This window comes from Lepisosteus platostomus, chromosome 7, assembly GCF_059453375.1.
Source record: "Lepisosteus platostomus isolate fLepPlt1 chromosome 7, fLepPlt1.hap1, whole genome shotgun sequence".
Classification (NCBI taxonomy): domain Eukaryota; kingdom Metazoa; phylum Chordata; class Actinopteri; order Semionotiformes; family Lepisosteidae; genus Lepisosteus; species Lepisosteus platostomus.
In genome coordinates, this window is record NC_142617.1 from 47,389,601 (window position 1) to 47,413,226 (window position 23,626).

Here is a 23,626-nt window from a genome sequence, read left to right on the forward strand (position 1 = left end):
ATGCACAAGGCAGGCATGTCACTGTACATCTCACCCAAAGTCATGGCTCCACATGACTGCACAATTGTTGTGCTTTATAGCGTCACTTTAGTCATCATTCTGTACCATGCTGTGCAGAGTAACGAGAAGACATGAAACCAGATAACTGGTAAATTGGTTTTTGATTTTGTGCAGCACTACATGAAAATTGCTCCTTTCATACATAGGCAAAGGAAAGCCGTCATACAGAATATGCCGTCTTATAGAGAGCAACACTTCTTTGTAGGTGAACTTCTACGTGCCTTTATTTTCGTTTGCTTCTTTACAATTTAAACAACAGGTCTAATCTTTTAGTGTTCATGCAATGATTAGTTTGAAAGGTTGGGACTTGCTGGGCTAATCGTACTGGCACAGGATGCAGCACCCCCCCCCCACTCCTTGTGTGGACTCTGAAATTGGAGTCTCTTCAACCAAGCAACCTTTTAGGACTCGCAAAACTGAGCTGCAGGTGTGTTCAGCGAATGGGATCTGAGACGAGAGAGGCCAGCCACACAATAGGAACCTCATGTTCTAGATGTTAACTTTAGTTACTACTGCCTCACAATGCAGCCAGTGGTGTGGAAGAAAAAAATGGCTGTAGCCAGCTGTGTTGTTAACAGTCTGATGATCTCTGCTTGGCTTCAAATACCCATGGAGCCAGCAGCCTGTTTGTGGTCAGAGACAGAATGATTGATGATTCGTACACAGCGTTTAGGTTTGTGAGAAAGGGAGAAGTTCACTCTGAGGTTGTTAAAATGCTAATCTTGGCTAGTTAACAATAGGTGTGGCAAAGCAAGGGTAATAGAATAACTAAACTAATATATGTGCCTAAGCACATTTTAATCTTGGAGGTTATTTAAATATTTACTTCTTTGAAAGAGCAGGGTGCACTTGGCTGTTTAACACTCAAATCTGTGTGAGTAACCTGTGCTTTCAAATTATCAGTAATAGAACAGCTGTCCCAAGAAATAATGTACATAAATGCTGAAATATCACACTTTTCCGCGGGAGGGACAAGAATCCATGGGAATTTCAGGGGTCAGCAGTAAGTTCATCATATTTCAGGCAAAATATTGCAGCACTAGAAGTTATTTTGAGGTTTAAAAGGTACCGTTAAGAAGGGAAAACATTTGACTTAAGGAATAAGAAAAATAAATCTTCACATTTCTCTCCGAGTGTACAATATAATACACCCATAAAATCAACTCCCATTTCAGGCTAAAAAGCAACTTCGGTTCATTTATCCATCGGAAGAAATGTTGATCTCCGCACATATGCCGGTGTTAAAATGTTCTTTTCTAAACATATTCAACTCCCATGCTTAACAATCATGGTACTGTGGCGTACACAACAGCTGACATCAGCTTCTAATCATCAAATCATATCCAAGAAACTAGACATGATTTCAAATAAAATAATTGACCAGCTGTGACTCAGCCAGGAACTTCCGCCTTCGCAAGGAGAATATTATGACTGTTACCATTTTGCAACAGGACTTCAATTGGATTGATGTGTAGATGAGTAGGTTTTAGTTCTCTGCGTGTACACACGTGTTTTGGTTCAAAAATGTGTTTTTAGAAACTGAACTTTAAATGTCCGTGGAATCTAAATCCTGTATTCCTCGGACACGTTTCGAAAAGCTTTAATGAATCCTCTTTTCCACGGCCAGACCAAACGTTTTATCTATTATCTGCCGGAAGAGAACAGCCTGACAGTCACACTATTCTCCCAAAAGAAGATATTAAGAATGAATTGTTATACTAAACTGTTCAGTAAATGTTACAATGGATAGGGAAATCGGGGTAGATTTTTAAGCGATTTTTTATGACGCAAATGGGTGAAACATTGATTTATTGATCCGCGGGTTAATTCCTTCGGCTGCAACGCAAACAAGAACAAAGATTTGGGAGCAGCAAAAGTGACAAAAGGTAATGGGACCGGCAACAAATTGATCGATTCCTTCACCGTCAGGGGGGATGGGCACTGAGAGAAAAAAGCCCGGATACAAATGCCCTTGTTACAGATTTTGGGGGGAAATACATATGTAAATTTCATGTACTGAAGTCGCCATAAGCGAAAGTATTTAGTTATATCCACTTATAGCTGCTTTAAAAACACCGAATTCTACAGCCCTATGAGTTTTCAAACTTGTGGTTTGCACAATTGTTTTCCAGGTTTTTCAGCTTCGCGATTTACAAAAACGGAAGAATGGGTTAACTTAAAGTGAGGTATGTTCGAACTCCAGAAGTTATTAAAGCATACGGTCGATTCCAGAACAACCCCCCCGGGAAATGTTTAAGTGCAACTACGTCTGTACTGTGTTTTCATAACATGACAATATAGCCTATGCACATACAGCTGTTCTTAAGCACTTCGCCCGGCACGCAATTTTAGATGCATTTTGTGCACTTTAATTTCGGGAATTTATACCGGGTACCTACGCGGGTATCGTAAAACTTTTATTTAAAATCTTGTTTTTTCAGATCGGGGTAGACGTATTACAACGTAGGAATAAAAACTGAAAACGTTTTTCAGTAACGAAATATCTTTAAAGAGCATAGAAAAACGTAAACAAGTATAACGAAATGAACAGCACGCAACTGACGTCTCTGTCCAGTAACATACATGAAGTCTAGGTGATTTTTAAAAACCAGTAGTCCTTTAACTAGAATATTTTACTCTAAATTGTATGTGAACAAGAATTACTTTCCACAAATATGGTTTTGTTTACTTAGTATTGTATATTGATTTTACAAAATCGATCAGACAGACGTTCTTAAATTCTTACAAACTGCAGCTACCCTTAACACTATTCGATTTACAATGTAGCCCGTTCATTAAAAGTTGCCAACAGATAAATACATCGTCTTGCACAGCACATGCAACATATGAACGAACGAAAAACGGTAACAGTATAAGCACAGAAACAAACTGCTGCATTGATATATGTCACTAAATCGCCACGAATGACTTACTTCGGCTTTCATATGCAAAAAAATGCCCAGTGCCATACATTTTGATCTATCATTGATTTGATCGCCAGAGCATCCCCGTCCAAAACAGAGTAAGCTTTTGGAAGAAGAAAAACACACGAAAAGAAGTGCGACTGTTTTCCCTCATATCTTTTATAAAGGATAACAATATATATATATAAGAGAATGGTAGCGATTGGAAATAATATTCGTCTCGTCCTACCTGGAAGTTTGTAAACATTCATGAAAACTGTCGGGTCCACTTTAACAAATTTAGATCCAAACAGGTCTCTTTCGTCTATGTTATAAATCCATTTGGGGGAAAAATCTGTTTAATTCCTTGTCCACGTTTTAAATACTTTTTTTTACCCTCTTGTCGCCTTATCCCGTTGTGGACCTCAAGAGAAAAACCATTAATTCCGATACCAAAAAACAGTCTCTACCGCTGACTCGCCAACCAATCTGTCCTTAGGCCCAGCTTTAAGCTTTCTGATCTTCAAAGCTCAAGACCGATCAAATGGGAAGAAGGCAGCCCCCCCCTTACCTTACCCCCTCCCTCCCCGACATTAACTTTACAAAAACTAAAAAAATATATAAACAAGTAGAAGCAGCAGCGCTCTGGTGTGAAGACCCTACTTCAAGCGCAATGCAAGACTGAAAAAAAAGATAACATCTATTTATAAAAGAATTAAAACAGCACCTGTATCAGCACAACCGATGCATAAAAATAGCTCATCAGCTACTATTTTTGTACTTACACAAAAGACAGACGAGTTGGCTCTAATGAAAAGCATTTCTACACTGACTGCAACACGGTGTTCAAATCTCTCACCTTAGGTAACGCAGCTCTTTTTCCCCCCGGAGCTCACCATTAGTTCGATCCATTAAAATCGGGTTTCTCTTCTGCAACTCACCTCATCTGAATCGGTGTTTAAAAATCCTCACGCAATAGTCTCCACAAACGAAATCTTCCAAACTCCCCAACTTCTTAGCAGCGGAATACGCCAGCAGAAAAACAAACTGATGCACGGCCAGTGGTGTAATTCGATCCATTTCGAGTCAATCCATCAAGAGAACAGCCCGGGCTGCCTACCAATAAGCCGGGCTCTGCCTGGCGTCCCTCCCCCAATCCTTTCTCCTTTGCGCTCTCCCTGGATGTGGATTTTGGCTTCTCTCCCTGCTTGACTGCCTTTTTTTTTTGCAGCAAGTGAGGCCCCTAGATCATGGTGACCCAGCAGTACCCCTCTTACCCATCCCCCAGCTCAAATAAGCACGCTGTAAAATCTTTAACAGATTTGTTTTCAGTGGGGATGATGTGGAGCGGTCACAGAGGAGCCGCATTTTTTTTTCCAATTGTTCAGACTCTGTGCTGGCTTCAGACGTTCAGATACTGCCAAAACAGAAATCCTATGCCATCTCTGGGAGCTGCTATTTTTCGGCGCTAGATTCTATAGCCTCGCAGTATCACCGCGAAATACTTCATTTTCTTTCACTAAACATTGTATCCGGAGTTTCCAAGCAGCAACATCACGGTTTCCTTTCAAATTTCAAAGAGTGGAGCACCACTTACCAGTGTAAAGCATTTAAATATGCGATAAGACTTACAGTTCTTTACAACAATTAAAAGAAGTGAGACTTGTTCGGGTAATTCTGCTAATTCGGAATTTTGTGCTTCATTATTTGCAGAAAACGAGCCATCACAACTGTTGAGGTAGTCATTTGAAATCTGTTCGTAGTGAAATGCGGACACAGATGGAGAAGAGGGAGGAAACGTGGATATAAGGTATAACACGGATTGCCAGAGGTGAAACAGCCTGTGCGTGCCAAGAGAAAGGGTGGGAACGTAGCAAAAACCCGTAAATACAGCTCAATGCTTACTGCGTGATATCGCTGTTTGTTCAAGATTACGCATTTAAGCAAGTGATTAGACTCACACACATTGTGCATTAAATGTCAGAAAATAAGTAGGTATGCTCCTTGCCTACCGTGGTTGGATGCCAGTTTTAAAGTGAATTAAAGCTGCAATGCAAAGAAGACAGAAGGCATAACAAGCATTGACAAGCTCTTACTATGATTTGGGAGAACAACCATGTCGAATTAAAATAATTTTGACCGCAGGAGCAAAGGGCGCTACCAGTAATTGCCAATGGTGAGGCGACTCTTATATCCGATTTTTAACATTTGTAGTTGATTATCCCAAAAATGCTTAGGACAACGCAAATTATTGTTGTTGTGGACAACACTAATTATTTTTGTTTTGGAAATGCACAGAATTGCTAATTATCCCTGATATCGCCCCTTTTGTACTTTAATGTGAAAAGTTTAAAAAATAAATAATATTTACAATTTAGCATTTATGATTCTGCCTACGTGTGTGCTTTTTAAAGAGAGGGTTAACCATTTGCATCCATGAAACAAAAAAGTTTTTGTATATACAGTAGATTTCCAAAATGCTATCCATAATTAAGTGTTCCTAAGTGCAGTTTCGATATTCCTGAAATCCTGCGAAAACCTGCCTTGACAAATTACTTAGCATTGCAGTTTGCAATCAATAATAACATGCCAGCTCATTATACCGTCTTCACATAATGTAGCTGCTTAGAGGTTTCGTAAAATGAATTTGAAGACAACAGTTTATTCCAATATAACGAACGTACCATTAGGGGTGTCGCACCGCAGTGTTTATCTCCTAGCATGTACATCTACGCAGACAATCTGGGATTCTTGGACCTTAATGGTTGAAATCCGCAGTGTAAGCCTGCTCTGCCAATAAAAATCCATCTTGACGGATATACGCTAACTGGGGGCAGGTTGGACAGAGCAGAGGAAAAAGAGCTATGTGATTTGAAGATTTTCCAAAGGACAGATGCCACCGACACCGTCCGGATGTCTATTAAAATATGGTAGCAGGGGTCAGGGAGAGTATCCAATCTACTACTGCTGCCAAAGGTAGGCGAAGGCCACACATTTAAACCATTTGCCCATTTCCTGAGAGCTCCAGTATGCCTGTAGTGTTGATGTGAATGTGAGTACATGACTGAGATTTTCTTTAAAACAAGATTTAGCTTCTGACCTCATGATCTCCCCTCTGTACTGTGCAGTAATGGGGTTTGTAAAAGGGAGATGGTTGAAAAGAATGTGAGGCAACAGGGGACTTGTTGCCTCACATTCTTTTCCACCATTTCCCCTTATTTGCATACCCCACCAAAGCAATGATATGATAATGCTGGAAGCTCAGAGATGGATTTATACCCTATTTATAATTATCATTTGAATGCAGAGAGATGCCGCGTAGCCCCTTTGGTTTTCACTCACACAAATTGAAGTCAACTCAACAGACCAGCCTATTTGCATCTCTGTGGTTAACTTCTCACTGATTCAAACTGTCATCCACACAAAAGAGCCAACACCCAGTGGACATGGCTGCCTGTTCATCTCTCCAATAGCAAAGGAACAAGTAAAAGGTTTATTCCATGCTGAAAGGGAAGAAAGGAAATGCATCGTTTTGGCTTCCACACCCGAAGAAGGCTCCACAGCCGAAACGTTGTGTTTCCTTTCTTCTGTTTTCAGCACGGAATAAACCTATCACTTGCTCCTTTGCAGCCTACGCATGCTGACGCAGCTACCCACTTGAATCTCTTAAGTAGGTTTGTCTACACTTCCGGTTCACACCGGAAAAAGAACGAGTAGCTTAACAGATGTGCCTTCCTCCGATGTTGAAATTTAAAAACACTTCTATTTGCATTCATATAAATTCAGGAGACAAATATGGAGGCATTAATCGCTGGGTTGGCAATTCTACATTAGCGTGTTAAGGTATCGAATTAAAGTTAAAGCTGTGTAAATTAATTTAATGTTTGAGTGCACGGGGAGAGCATCTGTATTTGATTGTGGAGGAGTCAGTTGTCTAATGGACAGTGGTGGTCCTGCTTTTAATGTCCCTCGGGGAGCTATCCAAAAGCAGAAAGGACCCCCTGAGTCTCTCTGTCCACGGGCTGTTTGCCTCACCCTAATTTACAAGTACGGAATGTCCATGCAGATGGTTTGGAGATTGAGTTGGAGCAGTTCAGCATGCTTTTCATTTCAGTGATGTGTGAAAAAAGGTCCTTGATCTAACTGAGAAATTCCCTTGCATTTACTGTGACTTACTGTTGGGTTAAGTCACCCAAACCAAGGTAAGCATTATATGAGAACCTTATCGAGCCAAGCTCCTATGAATATGTATTATAATTATAGCCATGTTCAGTTTTTGCATTTGTTAAAACCAAGGTACTTTGCAACACAAACTAATCACATATGATTTCTAAATGAAATAATCCAGCAAAAAAGTAAGTTAGACATAACCCAAGTACAGCATTATTTAACAAAACGGAATCTGTGTATTCAAGGTATTGAATGGACATACCATCTATTATGAAATCCTACACCTATGCATGTCTTTCTTCTGGGGATATCCTGTCTAGCCTAAACTCTGATTTGTAATGCACACCACAGCGGATTCCCGTATTACACATGATGTTTGTCTGAAACTCATTGATTGCCTTACCTGCGGTTTTAGGATTTTTGTTGCCATGGAGATAAATATAAGGGCCTTCATATTAAAATTGCACCAGCGCAAGATATGCTTGTCGCCAGAACGTCACCACATGAATCAGAGCTTTTACGATGTTTACTCAGCAGGAATGCTCTGAGTCCATACAGGTAAGAGCACACCCAACACATTTCCTGGCTAAACTTTTCTCCTTCGTTTTGGAAGATACAGTACTGTGCTGGTCTATTTTTCTGTATAAATTACTTTTCAACATATTCTTAAATGTGGACAGTCAATTTTGCCTATAACTACTGCATTATCTGGGGTGCAGCTGTGTGAACTAATTTTAAATTATGAGCATGGAAATTATCGGTAACCAAATAGGTAGTTTCAGAAAAACCAGGCTCAGGTATTGCAAGGTTTTCTGTGTTCTTAATAATAATAATAACAATAATAATAATGTATTTACCCTTCTCAAACAACTCAATTTTGTAATAGTAGATCATTTTTTCCTCCAAGACAGTAAAAGTATTTTGTTTCCAGATAGACTAGCACTGTATTGTAGTTCAGTTGGAAGCAAGCAGTATGACTCATCCATTACCAGCGCAAAATGAAATTAAGAAGTGGTGTGTTCCATTTGTGCCATCAATATTGTACTCGCCAGTATCCCAACTGACCCAGTTTTCTGGGAAGTCAAATATATCTTGCAGCAGCCATATCACCCTGCAACTCACAACTGGCAACCCACTGAAGCTAAGCAGGTGTGAGCCTGGTCAGTACCTGGATGGGAGACCGCCTGGGAAAAACTAAGGTTGCTGCTGGAAGAGGTGTTAGTGGGGCCAGCGGGGGGCGCTCACCCTGCGGTCTATGTGGGTCCTAATGCCCCAGTATAGTGACGGGGACACTATACTGTAAACAGGCGCCGTCCTTCGGATGAGACGTAAAACCGAGGTCCTGACTCTCTGTGGTCAGAAAAAATCCCAGGGCTCTTCTCGAAAAGAGTAGGGGTGTAACCCCGGTGTCCTGGCCAAATTTCCAATTGGCCCTTACTAATCATGGCCTCCTAATAATCCCCCTCTATGAATTGGCTACATTACTCTGCTCTCCTACCCACTGATAGCTGATGTGTGGTGAGCGTTCTGGCGCACTATGGCTGCCGTCGCATCATCCAGGTGGATGCTGCACATTGGTGGTGGTGGAGGGGAGTCCCCATTACCTGTAAAGTGCTTTGAGTGGAGTGTCCAGAAAAGCGCTATATAAGTGTAAGCAATTATTATTATTATTATATCTGTTCTGAATCCAAATACTATGTGGGGTGTCCGAATACTTCCACATCTATTTTAAGCAACTTTTCCATTTTTTTGCCTTTCGTTTTGTTTTTATCAGAACCCATCAGCTTAATTCAAGGCTGCAAAAAAGCCCAATCAACCTTTATTCTAATTTATTTTAATTACAATTAGGCAGGTAACAGCTCCTTTCAGGAGAAGTCTTGCTATAAAGTTCATGTTAGGAGTAACACCATTAATTTACATTTACATCAATGTATAACAGTTGCAGTAGGTCTACTTGGAATCTTGTGAATCACAATTTACACTAATGCAGGTAAACTCAGAGGAACCCTACAGTGTCCCTTTTAATTCAACTTCACATAGTCAAGAGGTTGTTTTCACCTTTTTTGTATTGATTCACGTTAATGTTAGAGGGATGAAATAAAACAACAACAATGACGAAGATGAAAATGAGAATGATAAAACACTTTTCTGGAACAGCACTGGGTCTTTTAGGTCATCATGTATTAATCAATTTCTCACAATCCATATTTTTTGTTGTGTAGAATTATTATCGCTTTTTAAAAATCAATGCAAATGTATATGTAGTACAAGAGATATTTACAAGGCATAGACAGGTGCAATCTGTGTGAAAGAGCCTGTTTTATTCCATTGGTATGATTTTGGTCAGTGTTGCTGTGATCATGCAATCCTAATTTTCCCTGCTACCCCCAACACACACTCAGCAAAAAGAACTGAACAAACAGCACGTTGTTTCTTCCAAAATAATACAATTGGATGGGCACACAGGATTAAAAGTATTATAATAATGAGTAAGTGTTGCAATAAAATACATTAAGAGGTAAAATATTTTCCATTACTTATCTTCTGTTTTATACTTCAAAATCCAATTATCTTAATCCAGTATAGTCACATATAGAGATATTTCCTGTTCTGTCTTGTCTTTTGAAAATGCTTTTTCATCCCACATTTGTTTTTAATGGAAGAGTTAGGTCTTTTTTCTCTCTGTACTAATAGCTTGGGTATCTTTTCACCAAAATGGAACCGGGTTGTGCTGTGTTTTTTTTTTTCATCCTCAAACCCTGACTACTGTATAGCATACATGTCTACAGTATTACCCTTTATACTTTAAAAAAAAAGCTTTTGTTGTTTTTGGATTATTTATTATTCTGCACAGTGCACAAATTTTTATGCATTATTTTATCTTGAGTAAACTGTGCAGGGAAATCTTGTAATTTGCCATATCAGTAGTAGCAGGATAATACCATGGTTGCTTTGTAAACAGCTTAAATGGTATGTTTGTTGACACCTTGTTATACTATTTTGCATTTAGTGGTTAGTACTAAAACTAATAAAATACGCTTTGAAATGTCTGTCTTCAGCTAGGAACAAGAAAGAGGACTGAAGTTCTCTAGTTGGAAGAATCTCCTTCCTATATAATGAGTCATCGTCAGGAGAAAAAAAATCCCAATTGCTGGTCAAAAATGCTGTGCTATATATATATATGAAGAACTATATATAAATATAATAATTTTTCTGTGCTAATCTCACAATCCCAGTGGCTACAGCAGCATGTCACAATTCTGTTTCTTGTTTCCAGATGTTGACGTGTGAAACCTTTATTCAGAGATATGTTGACTGCTGACTCCTTCCCCCATGCAATTTCAATGTGCAAACAGTAGGGAGGAGGGGTGCTGCTGCAGACAAAGCTCTTGAATGGTGAGCGATCCTCTTGGCGGTGCCCTCGGGCAGTGATCAAGGAGCCGACAGCTGTTCCCATCTCTCCCTGGCCCAGCGGCATTTAGCTAGTTTATGCCACTAGTAAGGACTCTCATTCTCTAGTGATTATGTGTGCCACATGTGACAGGGAAACAGCATTTTAAACCAGGTTTGGTCAACAGGGCCAAACCCACAGGGAGATAATTTAGCATAGCCAATCAAATCTAACCTGCATCTCTTTGGGAGGAAGTAGGAACTCGGAGTGCAAGGAGGGAAAATGGGAAGATGAAGGAGAGACCATGCAAACTCCACACAGAGGGCACCATAGCCTAAAATCTGAACCTCGGACCTACCACCACAGTGGCCTCTCATCGTCTGTGCATACAGCCTGGAGCCAGAGCTGACATGTCAGAGATCTAGAACTGCTTCTACATACTGCAAAGAGATGTGTCTCAGATAAGCCATTTGTGGGTCCCAGAAGCTCAGGCTTGTTAGAGCTAATAATTTGCATTTTTTGTTCTTAAAAAAAACACCCTCGGAGCATGCTATTTTTGCTTCAGATTTGGCAAACAATTGTATGCCCTTATTTAATATCTCTCTCACAGTGCCCACATGTGATTAACATTTACAGATTGCTCTCGAATAAAGAAAGAGAAAACAAGCTGGAATGATGATAGTTCTCAAGCTCAGACTGGTAAGGACAGTCTAACACTGAAAGTGTAAACATCAGCAAGACAGTCAGTACGATGGTTAGCATGGATCAATGTGCAGGGGTTCCTGCTCTCAGTGTTTTCTTAACAAAACGGTTGGAGATGAAAACCTCCAAAATCTCTCAGATCTGCTTGTTTTTTTTTCTGATGCCGTTATCCATTTACTTTATAATATTCAATGCTTTTTGCTCATTATAGGATAGCAATTACAGTAGTACTATTGTAAATTCTGTGCATATGAGTTGCTTTCCTTTCCTTTGTTAATATGGATATTAGTGAAGCCAAGAGCAGCTGGAGACTGTAAGCCAGTCTCAACAGGTCATACAGTTAGACATGCTGGAGCAGGAATTGTATTTTGAGATTCCTAATTAACAAAAACCAACAGGGAAATCTAGGAGGTCGGTGGCTGGGTTAAAAATATATTTATGCTTTCCTCCACTGCCAGTGTGAAGCTCTTTGACTAGTTGCTACATGCTAAAACTAGCCCTGATTGTTTTAAAATAAGTTCGTAATATGCCGATAAATCATTTGTAGTGATTCAAAGACAGTTGTTTGATTTTGAATGAGTGTGAATGTGAATATCAGGGTTTATCAACAGAGATCAAACTGTAGGCAAATGTCAGCATTTCATTTTCACACACCTGAAGAAGGCTCCACGGCCGAAACGTTGTGTTTTCTCTCTTCTTTTTTAAAAGCACAGAATAAACCTATTACTTGTTCCATTTCATTTTCAAGCCTGCTGCTAACGCTGAAACACTACAAATGCAGTTCGGACATCATCAGAGTGCATCACAGAGAAATTGAACATATGCACATTCTTACGGGGCCAATGTAAATTCACTACCAGCTGTGAATTTTTTGCTTAACACAGAGAGCACTAAATGTTAGTGCTGTTAAGAAGCAGGGAGTTGAAATGTGGATAGAATTATTGTTGTTTGTAATACCACCAGTAAAGGAATTATCATTGCTTGAGATTAAAAAATAAATAATAGAGACAGTAATCTGTCTCAGTATTTATATCTTTAAATTAGGTTAACCAATGGCATGGTACTGCACGATAAGGCCACAGTGGGGCCTCAACACAGGCAACACATACTGCAATGTATATTCTTATTACTTGCAATATGACCTTATTACTAATGTATCTATACATTACAGCATACTAAATTCCTAGCTATTTTCTGCCACCTCTGAAGTAACAAATGGAAATATATTTGAAAACCAGGTAGCAAATGGTGATACATTATGCATTTTCTTTGGATTTCTTCTTTCTTTATTTGGCTGTTGCTTTTTTCTGGAGCAGTTACCATTCACATTATTTTACTGGAGCAATATGGGCAAAGTAGCTCACCCTCGGGTGAGACAAAGCAGTGTCTTACCTGGGATCTGAATGCTCATCCTTCAAGATATGTGTCTAGAAACCTAACCACTGCTGCCACCATTTACATGAAATTATATGAAGATATTTTCTTCCCAGGTTTATAGAACAAATGTGTATTATATGTATGTTTACAGATACAGACATTTTTTTAACTAAGAGCGTGTAAATGATGTGAAAATGACATGCACGTATTTCAGTTGACTCAAGCTAGAAAATAATGGCAAATATAGTTAAATTATTTTTCCCTCGCTAGTTAGCTGCTGCATGGTGAATTAAATTACAATCAACATTCGAACTTTAAGCATTCAACAGAGAGAGAAAGAGAGAGAGAGGAAAAAAATACATAAAAAAACCCTAAACAAAACAGCTTGAGCCCATACAGCTTTTGAAAGTCAAACAAAAGTAACAGGCTCTGACCTGCGGGATAATTCTCAATAACCACAAGAACAGTTTACATTCAGGGGGCACATTGTTCTGCACACTCACATGCTAAGTGATGCCATATTGATTTGATAATGGAGCGGCAACAGGGATAATGCATGCATCCAAACTGTTTTCCCCTCAAATTCCTTGAGAGCTTATCCAGGTAGCAGTACATGTGGATCATTTTTGATAGCTTGATCAGTATGTCTTGTGAAGCAGTACAGTGTGCTAGGATTCAGTTTAAATAAAAGTGAAATTATTTTTCCTAAGAATCTGCATATTAAGCACCATTGATAGTGTTTTTTTGTTCCATTGTATGACATACTGAGAGACATTCAAAATACTACAAACGCTGTTGAATCCATCACTAATTTGTTGCTATTTTAATTCCCTGGAGTTTATATAAATCACTTATCTCCCGAAGAGAGGACATGAACACCTTATCTTGCAGTTTGCTTTTAAAATAAACAAGAAGTGAAGCACTCTAGTGGTGTCGTTTTTCTGTTTCCTCAGGGTATGGGCAAGTTTCATCTTGCATATTAACTAAATCCTCAGACATGCTGCTTTTTTCTCTTCTCTTTGGTTTAACATTCCAGATTAGGCAGCTACTTCAATTAGAATTTAAAGCAGTTTACACTATTTTGCTTTGCTGTTTTAAAAAACTGTGAATAATTGAGTTGGTAACAGAAGAGAAAATGTGAGTAGATTGTTCATTCATAGGCTTTAGGGTGTTAACTTTATCTCCTATTGTGCTGCTGTGCCTTCTCCCAGACTAAGTGGAGTCATTTAGGAGAGGTTAGGACAGGATTCATGGCTCCATGTACTTCAATTCCATCTCTAATTGTTGCATGCTGATAAGGCAGAAGTGACTGCAGCCCTCAGTCCTCAGCTGCCTTTGTCTGACCCTTGAATTCCATCATTTAAAGGTTTTGTCATTCGCTTTCTTAAGAAAAATTTCAGTTCTTTGCTAGCTCATGCAATCCAAAGTATTTCCACTTCCACCACTGCTCCTTACACACGCAGATCTTCTGTCAAATATTATATAAAATTATTTACATCTTCAGAAAATTTCTTGCTCCCTGGCTTTGCCAAGATACCAAAACAAAAGAGCTGTATGTGGCTTAAGGGGTTGTATTGTAAATACAATAAAACCTTTTGAAGAGTGAACACATCAGAACAAACTAAACTGGGTTGAACTGGAGGGATAAATTGCAGGGAAAAAACTTATTTTGTGCATGCAAATGGACCACGTTTTATTCATTTTTTAATGAGAGTTTTTGCAAAGATTATTATCTGGTATTTTCTCCCTGATCTTTTTCTATTCTAACTTCAGATTTGATCAACTTTTCAAATACAAATCTACAGTACACAGGTTGATAAATTCTTCAGTTGTCTTAAAACATTAACATATGTTTTTTTTACTACTAATTTTATATGTTACTGAATGGCTCCTGTTACATAAAACGGAACAAAATTGACTTTTTCATGTACATATATATTCAGCTCTGAAGCCATGTTAGCCTGCTTAGAAGGAAACTTCTCGGCACTTATTGAATGTATCTGCATATTATTGCTGTATGTGTTATTATCCTGGCTTTTTCATAATGACCTCAGATTGACAAGTCCCATTGTGGACTGCCTCAAGCAAAGCACAGCCTCCTTTGTGAAAGTGTGGCTTATTTTAGAATTCAGTCAAGAAGTGTATTTGATTTTGGGGGGTGGAAAAAGATGAAGCTGTCTCAGCACAGTGACAGCAACATTTCCACATCTGCTACTTAAATCGCAGCAGCTATTTCAGCCTTTAGCTGAAATAGGTTCTAATTGATCATAAACCATACAGGGCATTCATATATGAAGTTGTGCCAATAGTGTGCATTTTTTTGGTTATAGCTTTTTGTGATTTTTTTAACAGGCTATTTTGCTAACAGAAATTTGTTAAGTTTTAGAGTGTGCTTGATTTGTTTTATTCTGTTTTTAAAACAATAACACAATAAGGATATTCACTCAGAAAGACATTTACAAAATGTGACCATCCATCCATTTTCTAACTTCTTTATCCATTATAGCGGGCCGGAGACTATCCTGGGATGCATAAGGTGCAAGGCAAGATGCACCTTGGACAAGAATGCCAGTCCATCGCAGGGTAGACACAGACATTCATTCACACTAGGATCAGTTTTCCCAGAAGCCAATTAACTTAGCAATATGAGAGGAAACTGGAGTACCCAGAAAGCCAATGAAAACATAGGGAGAACATACAGATAGCACCCCAGGTCTGAAATTGAACCCAGGACCCCAGCTAGCACAAAATGTGATTACATCAATAATAACAATTTTAAACAACAACAACAACAACAACAACAACAACAACAACAACAACAACAACAAAAGTTCCCAATCATTCCTTTAGAATAAAAATGGTTTAAAGAATGAATGATATGCCACTTCCAGACATTTTGCACTTTTTTGAAGAACCTGCAGTGACACATACATCAGAGCTCCCAGACTACAAAGAGAGTTCTTGATGTAGACTGAGTTTGGTAATGATTGTCTAAGATTCATCCTAAATGTCTCAGTTGTAGAGATCCACTTGTGGTTGAAACAGAAGGGGAGGCTAGACAAAACTGCTGTTTTTAGTCACAAGATGAATTTGATATGGTTACAAGATACTGTCCAATTAAGAACCATTCTGCGTGATTATTTGCGGCTACAGCTGGAAAATATGGTTTGTCGCCTTTGTTCAGGGAAATAAAAAAGGGATTTTTAAAAGCTGTTTAAATAGCATGACCTGAAAGGCAAAGAGGGAGGAATAAGTTAAGCATTCAGACCTGGTGATTCAGAGTAGACACCTGTGTGGGCCACGCCTGAGGTGTGTGAGGTGTCTGAAGTCTGAAGTGTGGTCATTCGATGATATTTGGCTATGTCCCAGCAGCTTGCAGTTTGTAAGCTGGAGACTTTTTCTCAGGGCAGTTTATTGTTGGTTGCTGGTTTAATTTGAAGCTGATTGCTTTCAAAGATGAAACACAGTCGCTCTTTTATTCTCTGTTCTCAATAGAGAATTGGCCTCCCGCTACTGTACCCATCTGCCTGCGGGCAGGCCGCACAATAATTACGCAGTTCAAGAGGTTAGGGTACCTTTCAGAGTTGTTGCTTTTTATACAAGTGCAGCATGAGCGGGATCTCCTTTACAGATTATCAGACTATTCCAGAAAAACAAATTAAACGCTGTGCTCTTTAAAGACCTTTGTTAAAAGAAGAGAGTGAAATCAAGGAATATATTAACATCAACTAATATTTTTTTATAATACAGAGTATTGTGTTTATAAACTGGGAAAATACATTTATTCCAATATTCTTCTATTTCTAAAGTTAATTAGAAAGGGAGACAGTTATTCCTAACAAATACATTTCTGACTATTTGTTAAGTTGCTGTAGCTGTTTGTGCATTTGACAAGATGGAGATGTTTATCCACAAACCTGTGAATTCTGCGTATGTTTGTATTTGCAGTTTTAGGAATGGTACCACAAAAATGTTTACAAGTTTGCTTTACACATTTCTTGACGTAGATTTACAAGATCTGCCTTTGACCACATATCAAATTATGTAGGTTCCTCTGGGAAGATGTGCTCATTGAGGAGAGACAACGTAGGACTCCCCACCTTACGCTTCTCTGAGTCCTCAGTGTTTCCTGATTTAATATGTGTTGACATCCTGACATCCCTTACTGAGCTCTTTATCTAAGGCTAGTTGCTTTCGCAGAATAGAATTATTGTGTACTTTAGCAGAATTCAGATGGCCACAGCAAGCCCCCCTGAGAGTTTTTTAAACCCTCACAAAATGACTTTCATTTACATGTAAAAAAGAGTGATAGCCCATCTTTACGGACTGTTTACTCAAGCTGTATAGAAGCTGCCCTCACCACAGATGCTATGAAATGCTCTATGCAGATGGTACACTTATTCTGTATGGGAATCTGCTGTGCTGTGCAACCGGCGCAATTTGTTTTGTTCACCACAGATTTTAGGAGAGTGTCTTAAAATATGTCGTTCTGAAAGGTCAAAAAGAAATACAAAAGGGTCTTGCACTCGTGGGGCCATCTGGTTTCCAGCGTTTGCGCAGAAGGCAGATTCAGCACAGTGGTTTCGTGCCCTTGTAATGACTCCGCGTAATTGGGCTTCAGATTTAAACACACATGTAGGAAGGGCTGAAATTAATCCTTCTCATGCAAACGCTTTTTTTTTTGGCACGCAGCTGTAAACGTCAAGTGTTCCAGTGCGATATTAAAAGGCTTGCACGAGACACGATTAATGGGCTGGGTGCTCCACCTAAAGTCTCTCCTGGGGGGAGAGCTGAGCATGTGCTGGAAAGGTTTTAGTTAATATGCAGAATACAGAAAGCCACATGGGGCCAATCATTCTCTGGAAAAGGAAAAGCAGAAATGAAGATGCCTTGTATTCATGGAGTATTTGTGTGCGACTGTATCTCTTTTAAACATTTAGTAACCCATATGAGAGAATGAGCAACTAAAAACAGACTTCTAGTACTAAAGCCACTTGTGCAACCCAAGGAGCTGCAAATAACATTTACCTCAGTTAACAGGAAGTTTGTCCAATGAAGCTTTGTATGATTTCCCAAATTAATTCTAGGAGGAGACAACACAATGGCTCACTGCTCTCAAATTTAGAGGTTTTGGAAATTATAGTTTTCAGGACCATATGCACAGTAAAAAATGTATATTTTCAAACATCAAACCACAATTCTTTGTACTAATAAACATTATTCATTTTGCCAAATGTCAGTCTTCTGAAGACAAAGACTGATTCATGACCGTTTTGGTGAATAAGCACATGCTTTTTTCCCCCTTAACCCTGTTGCTGTAAGCTTGATCACCTGTGATTTTCTAAAATCCCAGCTCCAATACACAGTACTTAGAAAGTCTGAAAACCAGATGTTGATCTTTCGATAGTCTCCCTGTGAAAGAAGCCCAGAAAGATTTCTTAGGGGAGAGCAGAAGATATTAAACTACAAGCCTGGCTCTGCCTGTTTAAAAAAAGCTGAATGCAGCACTTTCTGTTCATGGACAGCAATTATAGGCAGGGAAGCCTGAGTCAATCCTGAGTGTTTGTGTCAGGCATTAAACAGGCCCCTCACAGAAAATATTAATAATCTGCTTTCTGTCTCAGTTTTGAGGTAGGTGGAGATGCTGCACAAATGTGTGCCATTCAAACACTAGAAGCAGGCAAGACAGAGTTGCTTTACAATACCTTTTGCCCTAACTGTTGTATTAATCAAATTCCGAACAGGACCACTGGTAAAGAAAGCATTCAGAATGCAGACCGATTCATGATATTTATGAGTTTTAAATGAATTGTCTTTTCTATTTTTTAGACTGACCTGATGACCCACAGGGGTTGAAGACCTCTTGATTTATCCTGAACTGCACTACTGTATTTATACCACTAGATTACCATACAGCTATCCTGTGTTTCTGTAGCTGGTTGAACTTGAGATGTTTGCCAATAAGCATTCAAGGGCTGGTATGGTGCCATGCCATCTGCATACATCTGAATGTATTACTATTAGCAAGAAACACATGTACCAAACTGAGGATTAAAACAAGAATCCCTGGTTACTGTCCAAAACTCTGCTGAAAGGCTCAGCCACCTGTGGCTAGACTCTGTGCCCCTGGATACATTATTCACTTTAGGAAATTAATTGAAATGCTCCATCAGATTAAACAAATTACTCTTAGATTAAATTCATTTGTTTGTCTAATGCCTTTTGTCAAAAGATCCTGTCATTTGACCTTTCTTATTTTCTTATCATATGGGTTATGTCAAATAGCAACTCTTTTCTATAAGTTGAAAATGTACATTTATGGAATTCACTCACAGTCTTTGGTGATGGATATTTTGGTGACAACATATCGTTCTGACAGATATTGTTTTCTGTATTTTACTTTATTAACAAAAGCTTAAGAACAAATTCTAAAATGATACTGTCACATCTCAATTTAGGCAGCATCTTTCAGGAACACATCTGCCGTGGAAACAGAGATCTGCCTGTACAGGCCAAATGTTAAGGCAAACTCTCAAGCATTCAGTCAGTGCTGTTAACTGCTCATTAATCAGTTTTTCTTACTCTAACACAGAGGTCTTCATATGGCATCAACCTGTAACTGATTTACCAGACTGATACTGCACAACATCTTTTGAGTGTGTGGAGCACAATAAATTAATGTGCGCTTTACATAATGCATGTCTTTCTTCTTGGCATTTTTCCTGAAGCAGTAGATCAAAGCCGTTAAAATATATGCTTTAGCTCTCCAACTTTAACAAAAGAAGTCTTGCCAGTTTCTAAAGAAGAAGATACAGAGGAGTCCTGGCAGGACAGCGTGGTTAGAGGATGGAGGATCCGTCAGCTCTGTGAGAGGCTGGGACCATACCTCAAGGCAGGCATGCCTGGCCAATCTGTCAGGAGCCAGTGCTGAACAGCTGTGGAGCTGGGGCTCCGTTTGGTGTACAATGCTGCTAATAAGTAGATGACTTGCTTGTACTGGCTTTATTTTAATTGGGGTTGCAGGGGTTGTACTCCCTGCTGTGCAGCCAGCCAGAGTGAGAAATAAATATGCAGTTCCAACAGTACAGTATAGTATTGCTATAGTGAAGGGGCAGAGGGTATGGAATTATATCAGTTTCAAAACAGTAACGCTCATACCGACAAGGGGCGAACCAGAGGACCTCACCCCTCCCCAGAAAACCAGTACTAGCCAGTTCTAGTGAGTGTGGTGGAAGATATTCATTCACATAAACAGAACTGGGAGACAAAAAAAAAGGTCTGCACTGACCTTTTTCACAGGGGAATGTGGAAAAAATTCATACATTGTTGTGCTTAAAATGTAACTGCTATCTATACAATAGCACATTTCAAACTAGCATAATGAAAAATGCAGATGTCAGACATTTACAGTTAGATAAAAACCCCAAACTGTGGAGTTTAGGTCTTGGATTATTAAAAATGATATGAAAGTCTATCTCAGACAGTTTTCTTGGATGATTTTTAGACAGCGGCTAAGATTTCTGACATTTCACATCTTTTCATACTTTAAATATTTTATAGAGGGAGGGACAGGTTCAATGGAGTTTATATTTTTAGTGTGTGTGCTTTTTGTGTTGGCTTTCTTTATGTAACCTTTGGGTTTGTGGCCACAACCTGCTGTGTGCCTATTTATCCAGCCTCTTAAGAAAAGTCAGTTTCAGCGGCCCTCATGGTGATGGACCAGCAAACAGGCACATGCTAGAGTGATGAAAGAAACGTTGACATGAAAGCAGTGTGCAAGTTCCAAATTAAGTTAATAAAAAAAAGGACTCAAGTCTTAGTTAGCAGGCTCCCAGGGGAATAAACAGTCAAATGCACTCATTTGCAGAAGACGAACAAAACAATATATACAGAATTCTGCTCAGAATGCCTCCCCCCTCAGCCTCCCTACACACACACTGCAGCCAAATCTGGATTGTGAAATATATTGCATACAGTATGTGTTATTGTAAATAGGCAAATGTGAAGAGTTGAATCCACATACTGTAGCTAAAAATATCAGTGATTATAAAAGCAGAATCATTCTTCTGGGTACCTGTAGGGACCATAAATAAGACTGTCCTCGACAGCATGAAACAGGGCTCTGGTTTACATGAGAAAAAGTCTTGCTAATGGAAAAAACATTAGGGTGCAAAGTACAAAAAATAGTTGGACAGCAGCTGGGGTAGAAAATGGAAATGCCAGTTATTGCCGTTGTAATGGACACGTGATTACATGCAGTATGCTTTTGCTCAGAAAAATAAACAGCATAAGAATGTAGTGGGGGGAATTGCCGGCTTGATGTTAACTAACAACTAGAATTGCACTACTTAAGAATGACGATTTTCACTTTTTTTTTCTGAATTGTTTTGTATTGCTGGGTATTCGCATTTCATTGAAAGTGCTTATTTCCTTGTGAGCTGTGCTCAAGTATTCCAACAGAATTTGTGCTGTAAATGATCGCAGTATAATCTTTTACTTTATCTTCTGTGTCCTGACTCTTGACTGTTACTGTATTGTTTCTTTGGTTCCTATTCATTTCAGGCTTTCACTACATGCAGTTTCGAGGTAGACACGCTGTATGTACGTGTATGCATGTCTTTTTGTTTACATATATATAGCAAGATGTCTTTATCCCCTTTGCTTTGTGCAGTGTGACAAGTATACAACACCTAACTGAAACGAAGAGCGACAGTGTGAATTAGGCTTGGAAACCCTGACTTGGTGCAGTTAGTTATCTGGGCTAATGGGATCGATGGTGACAACTGTAATTACCAGAGATGAGGTCGCCTGTACTGTAATTACAATGCAATTGTAAAAGCAAAGCAAGCTGTAAAAGACATGCTATAGATTGTACTGATATTGGAGCTGTAACAAGGAGAATCTTAGCATTTCATTGCTAATAGTATGTATTACTTATAACCCCACCCGTAATACTGAGTAAATCATAGGACTATCCAATTGAAAATAGCTTTTTGTCTTATATAAGTAAATCTGCTAAACTATTGTGCCAGGTAGATCACAGAGGCTTGAAGGTGTTGTATTTAAAAATGTATTATTTTGCCTTTTCACCCTTAACCAGCAAACAATATAGGTAATTTTACACTGTTTTTCCCGTAAACATTTAATTAAAAAAATGTGTGAACAGACTTTTGGGGGGAAATATAAAAAATTCTGACACTTCATGTTAGTAATTAACTGTCTACATTTCATTATCAGACTTCAGGAATAAGGATTTTCAAAGATTTTTTGAGTTTTCAAGTTCCAAAGCAGTTTTGCTTGACCAGTAGGTGGTGCTCTTCCCCCTGGACCACACTGTCCACATCAATGCGTCAACAGGGGACACTGTGCTGTAGGAAGTACCCTCTCCGGATGAGATGTTAAAGGTTGACAACAAGGTCATTGAGCATAAGCTGAGGTGTGTTAGCCCCAGTATATTGGTTAAAGTCCACTCTTATACGGTCCTGTTCTGCCCAGGCATTCCCCTCCATTCCAATGGTCCAACGGTCTCTCACTTTTGTTGCCCAGATGGGCTTTGCACTTCAGTGGTTGATGAGTTGGGCTACCTCCTACATGTACAGCACTTTGGGAAACATGCTGAGTATAAGTATATATAAAATATAAATATATAGTCATAGACAAACTGAGGACATTGGCATTGTTCCTTCTGAACACACAATTTCTTTAGAAATTTGCATTTACTGTCAAATTTGATTTTACCGTAATCATAGATAAAATCATAAAAAATCTGTTTTGGAAAGATGACCATGATTCCCCAGAATTCTAAAAATAAGTGTCTGACTTCTAACCAGCAGAAATCTGTATAATTTGGAAAATTCCATGCAGCAAAGTTTCTTTGTCTGCTACATAAAGAACAAAGCATAAATAATTGCAAAAACACTTAAATGTTTTTTTTTGTTTGTTGCTAAACCACATGTTATAAGCTTAGTCATTTTTGGTATTTGTGAATGAAAAGCATAATATATTTTTTATGCTCTTTGCTAGTGTGAAAGCAACTTCTGTCTCTTTTGAGTAGATGCCCTTCAAGAGGCTTCTATGCTTTGTGCTGATTGCTCTGTACTAGATCCATTCTCCTAGCCAAGACCTTGTAGTGCAAACAAGCTGTAAATAAGGGTCTCCTGACAGAAAATTCTTATTGATCACACATACGCTATTCAGCCCATAACAGTAGATGGTGATTAACACCAAGATTGGCTTCAGAACTAGATAAAATGACAACAGCTGTGTACAACAGGTAGTGCAAATACTTATGAGTAATACACATACAGATAGCTCAGACCATTATTCTACAAATCACATTCTTCTTCAATTTGACCATTTTAATAGTACAGTGTTTTTCTTCATCTACAAATAGTCTAACTGTAATGATAGCACCTAAAGAAAAGAACGAGTTCTCACAAGGCACCAATAATTTCCAAAGTTAATTTCTCTGAGAAATGTAAAATCTGAAATGTTGATATTAAAGTGAACTTAGATTTTTAATCATCAGCAGTTAACAAAATGATCAATTGAATCAGAAGAATTATTGTTGCAATAGATATCTATGAAAAATAGTTCAGAAGTGAGTGTTAATATTTCAGAGTTGGGGACAAAGCAGGATGTGACATGGTATAGACAATACAGTACTCCAAGCATTGAAACAGAATATTTGTTTTTTACTGGAGAGATCATTACATAACAATATATATTGTAAATACTGTCACAAGTGTTCAAGTGAAATGCTCTTGAACCAATTCACGCAAATCAAGACGTGTCTCTTCATAAGAATACAGCATAAGAAGTGTTTCAAACAAAAGGAGTCTTGTTTGGTTGCCAGTAGCTAAACGAACTCCTTGGCCAACCTGTGGCCTTTTATGATTTGAATACTTGAATCAGGTCCCCTTGCACTCTTCTCTGTTTGAGGCTAAACCGATTTCATTCATCTAGACTGTCAGTGTAGCGCATTCCTTTACGCCCTGGAATATATCTGGTCACTCTTCTATAG

General features: G+C 38.8%; 1 protein-coding gene and 1 long non-coding RNA gene across 9 annotated transcripts in view; one reads left to right on the plus strand and one right to left on the minus strand.

Annotated features, from left to right (window-relative positions):
• The window catches only part of LOC148658990 (uncharacterized), a 160,336-nt gene that overhangs the window by 44,292 nt on the left and 92,418 nt on the right, over positions 1 to 23,626 (plus strand). The gene's annotated exons all lie outside the window — the stretch shown is intronic.
• Positions 1 to 23,626, minus strand: part of sema6d (semaphorin 6D) — a 101,364-nt gene that overhangs the window by 14,983 nt on the left and 62,755 nt on the right. For 2 of the 8 annotated variants that reach the window (XM_088640862.1, XM_088640861.1), the window contains exon 1: positions 3,905 to 5,111. The exons of 2 other annotated variants lie outside the window; for them this stretch is intronic. The gene's annotated coding sequence lies outside the window, so the exon portion shown is untranslated. Of the gene's footprint in view, positions 1 to 3,213; positions 3,494 to 3,748; positions 3,774 to 3,822; positions 5,113 to 23,626 lie in introns of those variants that run through there. 4 more of the 8 variants (XM_088640855.1, XM_088640857.1, XM_088640860.1 and 1 more) reach the window with 4 other exon arrangements.